The sequence below is a fragment of the Lathyrus oleraceus genome, chromosome 6 (genome assembly GCF_024323335.1).
Source record: "Lathyrus oleraceus cultivar Zhongwan6 chromosome 6, CAAS_Psat_ZW6_1.0, whole genome shotgun sequence".
NCBI classification, from domain to species: Eukaryota; Viridiplantae; Streptophyta; class Magnoliopsida; order Fabales; family Fabaceae; genus Lathyrus; species Lathyrus oleraceus.
In genome coordinates this window covers 247,179,595-247,189,949 of record NC_066584.1, presented here as the reverse complement: position 1 = coordinate 247,189,949, position 10,355 = coordinate 247,179,595, and the positions used below count along the sequence as shown (strand labels likewise).

Below are 10,355 nucleotides of genomic sequence, written 5' to 3'. Positions count from 1 at the left end.
AGAAATACTGCATAATATCTGATAAAATGGGATAAATTAAAGTAAATGATAATATAATCTAATTGAATTAAGTCTTCAAATGTGATATAATTTCATGTTATCAAACTCCCCCATACTTAAATCTTTGCTTGTCCTCAAGCAAAATTCAGTATAGAACTTGTTAAAAGTTTTAGCCAGATGAAATTTCAAAGCACACATCAATTCGTACTAGGTTGCAAATGGATTTTTGTTTAGGAGGACTCGAGTTTAATCTTGACATCAACAACTACCGTTACAACTTAGATAACCCTACTTTATGCCAATCAGTTCAAGTACCTTGTGATAGCTATCCTGGTTCCTTTAGTCTTATTTTACCCGTTTTCATTCTAGCGAAATCACATTAAGCCCTTTATCCTTTCGCGCACATAGTGGAGTAACCGGTTAGTGATTATGATCCGCTTTTAGCTAGAAGTTCTGGTACATAAGTCGGATAACTTCATCATTCAGCCCATTGCAAATTGCGGGGGATCGAACCGTAGTCCGCCCTACCAAGTTCAGTACCAGATTCCTACTGAACCAACTCATAATGGGTCTTTCGTATTGTGCTTTTGCATGATCTGCAACCTTTAGATTAAATGATCTGGTAAGGATCACCTAATTTAATTAGTGCATTTCTTGATATATTTATATATCTTAGGTTACTTTGGGGATCATTCACTTATATTCATCTGCTCTCCACGTAGTTTGCTATTAAGATGGTGCTGACTTCTGTATAAACTACTTGGGGTTGCCATAGAACTAAAAGTTCAAGGAATCGGTATAATAGGTACTTATCTTGATCTAACATATTGAGGTTCTCAGAGCGTTGTTATGGTAATGATTTTGTTTTGATTTCACTCAAATTTTTTTTTAGGTAAGCAACCTTTATACTTATTGGGTGTGTTAAAAATTTTTTTTGTTATGGCTCAAGAAAATTGAGGGGAATAGATAATAAGAATTTTTCACATTCGGACTTGACTTAAAATAAATATATATTATAATAATTTTATTTCATAATAAGAAAGGGAAATAACAATGAAAAGGGAAAATAACATACTTGAAAAAAGGTAATAGGAAGAATATTGTTTCCCCCCCATACTTAAACTAAACATTGTCCTCAATGTTTTAAGGGAAAGAAATACAAAATGGAAATGAAAAGAAAAAGGAAATATAACTAAGGCTGCCTACCGCCTCTGGTTCTTGGACCTGGTGATCTTTGACGTATGTCTAAGTTGTCGAACCTGCTGAACAATTCAGTAAACCGCTGGTCGGTTATGGCATTCCGAGCATCCTGTTGCTGTTGCATTTGACGCATCATCTGCATCATTTCTGCATTCTGTGCCTGCATGCCATCAATAGCATCCATAATGTCGTCGTTGGTCGCAGGCCTTCTTCGTCGACGACGTTGGGAGGATGGGCCGGCTGCATTACGGGAAGGGTTGAGCGGGACTGATTGTTGTGTTGGCGGATGGTCACCTTGTTCCATTTCTTCAAACTCATCAGTTTGCTGGTTTGTTTGTGAAGGCTCGGTGGTTTCAGGAGCGCTAAGATCGTAGAGGTGGCGGTCGGGGTTTGTGACATCAGTTAGGGTGTTATTGGGTAGCACAACACTCGGGACTGCTTGGTTGTTCACCATAAGATAATAGCCTCCGCCTACTCTGTTTTTAATCAGGCGGCTAGAACGGCAATAGCTGATATCCATAGACAGGGGAGGTAGGGATTCTAAAGTTTGGAGTCTATCCCCTAGGTTCAGGCCAAGTGCTATGGAGGTTATTAATCCACCAATTATAAAGGGTTGCCGGCCTCTAGCACATAAGGTGCGGATATGATGAAAGAGAAAGGAGGCGGCGTTTACCTGGGCTTGCGGTTCGAAGACGCACTGGAGGAAAAATAACTCCTTTGAGTTGACCTTGCTGTTGTTTGGTCTACCAAAAACTGTGTTTTGCAAGATACGGAGAAAATAACGGATGGTGGGGTTATGGATGTGGGAGAGAAGGAGTTCTTCCCAGTTGTAGGTCTCTATACCGGAAATTTTCTTAAAAAGGTCAAAAACGCCAACTGTGTTCCAGTTTAGGTCGGGAGGGATTCTGGGGTAGACTTGGCCTTCTGTGGTAAATTGTAGCATGGTACTCAATTGGTTTTGGGTTAGAGAGTACTCGGTGTTAAACATGCGGAAGGTTGCGGTACCGGTCAGAAATTCACCCTCACCGGCGGGAGTGGTGTAGTCGTAAGAACTTAGGAATTCTAAGGTTAGGGAAGGGTAGGTGGGTTGGTTATGAGTGCAAAGGAAGGTTAAATCGGCTTTACGGAGCATCCACTCGATACCTTGGAGTAAGCCTAATTGTTGTAAACAAGTTAAATCGGGGTACCTGGTGGAAGCGACGCCTCGCTGCTGGAAGCGCTCGAATTGCTCTTGCTGATAGTTGTCATCTCCGGATCGGAAGATGATATTTCCGAAATTTTGATTTCCCGCCATTGTGATGAATTTTTGAAGGGATGATTTGGAAAGAAAAAGAAATGTATTTGATATGAGAGAATTGTTTGTGGTGAATGAAGGAAGTTTTGGTAGGTATTTATAGGAGAAGGATTGGAAGGTAGAAAGAAAAAGTGGTTGAAGAGTAATTAAGTGTGGTAAACGAAAAAATGAATGGGGAAGGTAAAAAATTAAAGTGTAACGTTCGTCTCCAACGGCTCCCTAACGTTCACATGTCTGAGGGGCGTTACGCTCGTCACAAGGCTGTGACGTTCGTAACAGGCGTTTTGCGTGCCGTTCGTCATGGAGTGTGTGACGCTCGTCACACAGTCCTTTTTGGCAAGGCTTCAGTAGCGCTTCACAGAATTACTTTGGTAGCGTATTTTAATGTTTCATTTTGCTTATGATCATTTTTAGTCTGCAGTTTTAATGTATTGTGCACGCTTACTTGCTTTGTATAATAATAATAGGTAACAACAGTAGAGCATAATAGCCATTGCATAATAAAATTAACTAAACAGCTTCAATAAAAATGATCATAATGTATTACAGTGAAAGAAAGCAATGAAATGAAATAGAAATAAACATGAATTCAAATAACATTAATGAAAAATCTAGCCTAAAACTAAATAACTTAGAAAGAAAAATAACTAAATTCCATCTATCTTCGGATCTCTGGCCGGAGGAGCAAAAGAGTTAACATGATGCCGTAACATACGTAACTGACTTGCCGTGCTGCTCATGTATTCTAGGATTTCAAGTCTCAAGCTGTGGAAATCTTCCCTGAGGGCGTCTTGTTCTGACATCAAGGCTTCAATGACGGTTTTAATATCTGTTCCTGGCATATGATGTCGGAGATCAGGCATGGCTGATTCTTCGGTCAGGACAGGCTGAGGAGGAGGATCAATATCATAGTAGCCGGAAGGTGTCTGAGGGTCAGATTCAGCAAGAGAGGTATGGTCAACATAGTGCTCATAGTCATCACAGATCTCATAGTCCTGGATGGATTCAGTGGATCCAGCAGGAGTTGGGGTTTCATTCAGATTATAGAGCCAGTTCCTTTGGTTGTGAACACTAGTTCTAGGATCGGGCATGGTGAATAGGCAGAGAACCTGGTTATCAATAATAAGCTCGAACTCATCAGACCCTATGTTTGCTATAAACATAGTGTTGAAGAGGAAAGGTATACTCATAGTAGTAATGCCACAAAAAGGGCTAAGGTCAAGCATAGGCTGACGTAATCCAATAGCATTACCTATCATAGTGATCAAACCGCCTATTCTAATGGGTGCTCGCTCATCCTGGATAAGGTGGTCCAAATTAGCTAACATAAAAGTAGCACCGTTTACTGGACGGTTCTGGGAAGCACAAAATATGATGAAGAGTTCATCACGTGAAACTGAAGTACTATTTGGCTTTTTCCCAAATAAAGTGTGGGTCAGGATCTTATGGAAATAGCGAAAAGCCGGGTTATGTATGTTTCCAGAGAGAAACTCATGTTCCTCGGGCTCATCATTTCCAGTCAGCTTACCCCAAAAATGTTCAAGCTCTCTATATTCAAAAAGTTCTTCCTGGCTTACAGTGAATGTATCAAAGGAGGTAGGAAAACCCAAAAGGTTGGTGAAGTCTCTAATATTAAATTGGTACTCCATATTGAACATTCTGAACTGGATAAAACCTCTGCTAATTCCTTTTCCATGGCTAGGTAGATAGATTAATGAACTAAGGAATTCTAGTGTGAGTCTCCGGTAGGTGGTGAAATGTCTCAGGATAGGGGAGGTCTCCCATCCTATCTGATTCAGCAAAAACAGGACACTCTGTCTCAGTCCAAGGGCAGTCATAGCCCAATCATCAGCATATAAACTAGGTAGCATCTCTCTAGCGGCTAGTTCTTCAAACTTTCGTTTCTGAGCCATTCCTCTGAACTTGATACCCATACGATCAGAATGTCCCATCTGGGTAGTGTTAGCTAGAGAAAAGAAACATGAGTTTAAGTCAGGATTTGGCCAAATGCCGAAAGAAGAAAAGAATTATTATATATATATATATATATATATATATATTTTTTTTTTCTTTTTGAATAAATCAATAATGAATACTAAATAGAAATTAAAAGAAATAATTAAGAGAAAAATAGGGAATTGATAATAATAATAGAATAATAAAATAACAAATTAATTTGTGGGTTGTCTCCCACTAAGCGCTTTGTTTAAATGTCGCAAGCTCGACAAAGAAACTGTTAAATATAGTCTATGAGTCCTGGGGGCGTTTCGTCTAAGTGTAGAATTTGCGAATCCTCGTTGGTTTCCGCATAGTGATAATGTTTCAGACGTTGCCCGTTTACGGTGAACGGTTCTGTAGATTGTCCTTTTATTTCTACCGCTCCACTGGGAAAGATTTTAGTGATATGAAAAGGTCCTGACCATCTGGATCGTAGTTTTCCCGGGAATAACTTTAGTCTAGAGTTAAATAAAAGTACTGCGTCGCCTTGCTTGAAGATTTTCCTTGATATACGCTTGTCATGCCATTGTTTTGTTCTTTCTTTATAGATTTTGGCATTTTCATAGGCGTCTCTTCTGAGTTCCTCTAATTCGTTTATGTCAAGGATTCTCTTTTCACCGGCGGCTTTATAATTCAAATTTAAATTTCTAATAGCCCAATAGGCTTTATGTTCTAATTCTACCGGGAGGTGACAGGATTTTCCATAAATGAGCTTAAATGGGGTCGTCCCTATGGGAGTTTTATAAGCAGTTCGGTATGCCCATAAAGCTTCTGGTAATTTCAATGACCAATCTTTCCTTGAAGTGGCGACCGTTTTTTCTAGTATTTGCTTGATTTCTCTGTTAGATACTTCCACTTGTCCACTGGTTTGAGGGTGGTAAGGTGTTGCTATCCTATGTCTCACTCCATATTTAAGTAGTAGTTTTTCGAGTACCTTGGATATAAAGTGTGATCCACCATCACTGACTACTATTCTTGGGATGCCAAATCTCGGAAATATTATATTTTAAAGAGTCTAGTTACTACTCGGGTGTCATTTGTTGGAGAAGCTATAGCTTCGATCCATTTTGATACGTAGTCAACTGCCACGAGTATGTATTTGTTACCGAAAGAGGATGGAAAGGGTCCCATGAAGTCTATCCCCCACACGTCAAAAATCTCTACTTCCAAAATACCTTTTTGTGGCATCTCGTCACGTCTAGATATGTTTCCCGTGCGTTGACATCTGTCACACTCCTTAATAGCCGCATGTACGTCCTTCCATATAGTTGGCCAATAAAAGCCAGCTTGTAGGATTTTAGAGCAGGTCTTGGATGTACTTGTGTGTCCGCCATAAGGCGCAAAGTGACAGTGTTGGATTATATTTTCTACCTCTTCTTCGGGTATACATCGACGGAAAATACCATCGGGGCCTCTTTTGAAAAGTAAGGGATCATCCCAGTAATAGTGTTTTATGTCGTGGAAGAATCGTTTCTTCTGTTGGTAAGATAAAGTAGGTGGAACTATTCCGGCAGCTAAATAATTGACTAGATCAGCGTACCATGGTATGACAGATATAACTAAGGTGGTTTCTACTTGCATGTCGGAGTTGTTCTCTTCCAAAGTAGCTATGAGTTTATCATACGAGAAATCATCATTAATGGATGTTCTTTCTGGTTCAAGGTTCTCAAGTCTAGAGAGATGGTTTGCTACTACGTTTTCAGTTCCTTTCTTGTCCTTGATTTCTAAGTCGAATTCTTGCAGTAACAAGATCCATCTTAGGAGTCTAGGTTTAGCATCTTTTTTTGTTAAAAGGTACCTGATAGCAGCGTGATCAGTGTAAACTATTATTTTGGCTCCTACCAGGTAAGAACGAAATTTATCTAGCGCAAATACCACTGCTAGGAGTTCTTTCTCGGTTGTGGCATAATTCATCTGTGCTTCATCCAGGGTTCTGCTAGCGTAATATATAACGTGAAGCTTTTTATCCTTTCTTTGTCCTAAAACAGCACCTACAGCATAATCACTGGCATCGCACATTATTTCGAATGGTTCATTCCAGTCTGGTGTTTGCATAATGGGTGCGGAGATCAATGCTTGTTTAAGAGTTTGAAATGCTTTTAAACAGTTATCGTCGAATATGAATTCAGCATCTTTCATCAACAATCCGGTTAAGGGTTTAGTTATCTTAGAGAAGTCTTTGATGAATCGTCGGTAAAAACCGGCGTGTCCTAAAAAGCTTCGTACTTCTCTCACAGTTCTTGGGGGTTGAAGATTTTCGATTACCTCTATTTTGGCTTTGTCTACTTCAATTCCTCTGTTCGAGATGATGTGTCCTAAAACAATGCCTTCTTGTACCATAAAGTGGCACTTTTCCCAATTAAGTACTAAGTTTACTTTTACACATCGCTCCAGAACTCTTTCCAGGTTTTCAAGGCATTCTTCGAAACTCTGTCCGTATACAGAAAAGTCATCCATAAATACTTCCATGATGTTTTCGAGAAAGTCGGCGAATATTGCCATCATGCATCTTTGAAAAGTTGCAGGGGCATTACACAGACCAAACGGCATTCGTCTATAAGCGAAGGTACCAAAAGGGCATGTGAATGTTGTCTTTTCTTGGTCATCAGGGTGAATTGGTATTTGAAAGAAGCCTGAATAACCGTCTAAATAACAGAAATGTGAATGTTTAGCTAATCGTTCTAACATCTGGTCAATGAATGGTAAAGGGAAATGATCTTTTCGGGTTGCTTTGTTTAGTTTCCTATAATCAATGCACATTCTCCATCCCGATTCGATTCGTTTAGTTATAGTTTCTCCTTTTTTGTTTTCAATAACGGTTATGCCTCCTTTCTTTGGTACAACGTGTACAGGACTAACCCATTTGCTATCAGATATAGGATATATAATACCTGCTTCTAATAACTTGGTTATTTCTTTCTTTACTACCTCACTTAGGATCGGATTTAGTCTTCTCTGGTGTTCCCTAGAGGTTTTACAGTCTTCTTCTAACATGATGCGGTGCATACAAATAGAAGGGCTTATTCCTTTGAGATCGGTGATGTGGTATCCTAGTGCGGTTGGATATTTTCTTAAGATATGTAGGAGTTTTTCTGTTTCGAGTCTTCCTAGATCTGCATTAACTATCACAGGTCGTTCAAGTTCTAAGTCTAGGAATTCATATCTCAGATTTTTGGGAAGTGTTTTCAAATCAGGGGTTGGTTTGTTAAGACACTGCGTAGGATCCGGTGTTATTGCTAGGCATTGTTTAGATTTGTCCTCTAAAAGATAGTCTGATGATTTGTCTTCTCCTGACTCTGCTTCTTTTATGCATTCATCGATGATATCCATGAAGTAACATGTATCTTCTATTGCAGGTGCTTTCAAGAATTGGGAAAGAATGAATTCAATTTTCTCTTCACCTACTTCGAAGGTGAGTCGTCCTCGTTTTACGTCTATGATTGCACCGGCAGTTGCTAAGAATGGTCTTCCTAGTATAATAGGTGTCGTATCATCTTCTCTAATGTCCATAATTGTGAAGTCAGTGGGAATGTAAAACTGACCTATGCGTACGGGAACGTTTTCAAGGATTCCTACAGGATATTTGATGGAACGATCTGCTAATTGCACAGACATTTTGGTCGGTCTTAATTCTCCCATTTCCAGTTTCTTACATATGGATAAAGGCATAACGCTAATTCCGGCTCCTAAATCGCATAAGGCTTTGTCGATGACAAATTTTCCTATGTGACAGGGTATAGAGAAACTACCCGGATCCTTGAGTTTAGGGGGCATGTTTTGGATTATAGCGCTACATTCGGCAGGGAGTGTAACGGTTTCGCTATCCTCAAGTTTCCTCTTATTAGAAAGAATTTCTTTTAAGAATTTAGCATATGAGGGCATCTGCGTGATAGCTTCGGTAAACGGAATTGTAACGTTTAATTGTTTAAGGAGATCAACAAATTTTCTAAATTGGCCTACATCTTTGGTTTTAACAAGCCTTTGAGGGTAAGGTATAGGTGGTTTGTAAGGTGGTGGAGGTACATAAGGTTCCTTCTTTTCTAGGGTTTCCTTATTACTCTCTTCCTTTTCCTTAGGTTCACTTTCCTCAGTAGATTTCTTAGGGTTTTGGTTTTCTATCCTTGGGTCAGACGGTCCTTCCACTTCCGTTCCACTTCTCAATATAATTGCATGAGCTTGGCTTCTCGGATTGGGTTGGGGCTGTCCAGGGAATGTACCAGTTGGTGCAGCAGTAGGTGCTTGTTGTTGAGCTACTTGAGATATTTGCGTTTCTAGCATTTTGTTATGGGTAGCCAGGGCATCTACTTTGCTTGCTAGTTGTTTTAGTTGTTCGCCAGTGTGTATGTTCTGGTTTAAGAAATCTTTATTGGTTTGTTGTTGGGAAGCTATAAAGTTTTCCATCATGATTTCCAAGTTGGATTTTCTAGGGGTATTATTGTTAGGATTCAGTTTCTGATATCCTGGAGATATAGATGGGGCTTGATTTGGAGACTGTCCAGGTGCGTATAAAGCATTATTACTCTTATATGAGAAGTTTGGATGGTTCTTCCAATTTGGGTTATAGGTATTCGAATAGGGGCTTCCTTGAGCATAGTTTACTTGCTCTGCTTGGATTCCAGTCAAGAGTTGACATTCCGCAGGAGTGTGGCCTTGGATTCCACAGACCTCGCAATTCTGAGTTATAGCAACCACGGCGGCTGGAGGTGATACGTTTAAACTTTCAATTTTTTGGACCAAAGCATCCACTTTTGCATTGACGTGATCAAGGTTACTTATCTCGTACATGCCAGTTTTCGGTTGAGGTTTTTCCACATTCGTTCGTTCGGTTCCCCACTGATAGTGGTTTTGGGCCATGCTCTCGATAAGCTGGTAAGCATCAGCGTAAGGTTTGTTCATTAGTGCACCACCTGCAGCGGCGTCTATTGTTAACCTTGTATTGTATAAGAGACCATTATAAAATGTGTGAATTACTAACCAGTCTTCCAAACCATGGTGTGGGCAAAGTCTCATCATGTCTTTGTATCTTTCCCATGCTTCGAAAAGAGACTCGTTGTCTTTCTGTTTAAATCCGTTTATCTGGGCTCTTAACATAGCTGTTTTGCTTGGCGGAAAATATCGGGCAAGAAAAACTTTCTTCAACTCGTTCCATGTGGTGACTGAGTTGGAAGGGAGAGATTGAAGCCATCTTCTAGCGCTATCTCTTAATGAGAAAGGAAAAAGACGAAGTCGAATCGCCTCTGAAGTGACACCATTAGCTTTAACAGTATCAGCGTATTGAACAAATACGGATAAATGAAGGTTTGGATCTTCGGTAAGATTTCCAGAGAATTGGTTCTGTTGCACAGCCTGCAACAACGAAGGTTTAAGTTCAAAGTTGTTTGCTTCGATTGCGGGCGGAGCAATACTTGAATGCGGTTCATCTTGCGATGGAGCGGCGTAATCTCTAAGAGCACGAGCTGGTTCTGCCATCTCGGTTAAAGAAGGAAAAATGTTTTTGAAATCTGGAAGGTTTATAGGAGGGAGATTGTTTTCAGCACGATATTCCCGAATTCGTCGTAAGACTCGGAGATATAGTTCGATATCGTTGATTCGTAAATAGAGCGGTTCGCCTTGAGAGCGAGTGCGTGGCATACAAATCAACGAAAGAAAGAAAATAGAAGAAAAAGAAACCTTAGTCTCTACAGCGTAACGGAAGAGTTACGATATTGATTGAATAAAAGTTCCCGGCAACGGCGCCAAAAACTTGATCGCTCGACTGGGTGAGTCGAGAATGGGATACAAACTGCAAGTGCACAGTTCTATCGCGTAGTTTTAAAAGATATCGATCCCACAGGGAGTTATGAATCGATATACCGTTATCTAA

At 40.0% G+C, this 10,355-nt stretch overlaps 1 pseudogene; it reads left to right on the top strand.

Moving 5' to 3' along the window:
- The first annotated feature begins 9,476 nt into the window (after positions 1 to 9,476).
- LOC127099052 (uncharacterized) lies at positions 9,477 to 9,576 on the top strand (annotated as a pseudogene).
- Positions 9,577 to 10,355: the final 779 nt, after the last annotated feature.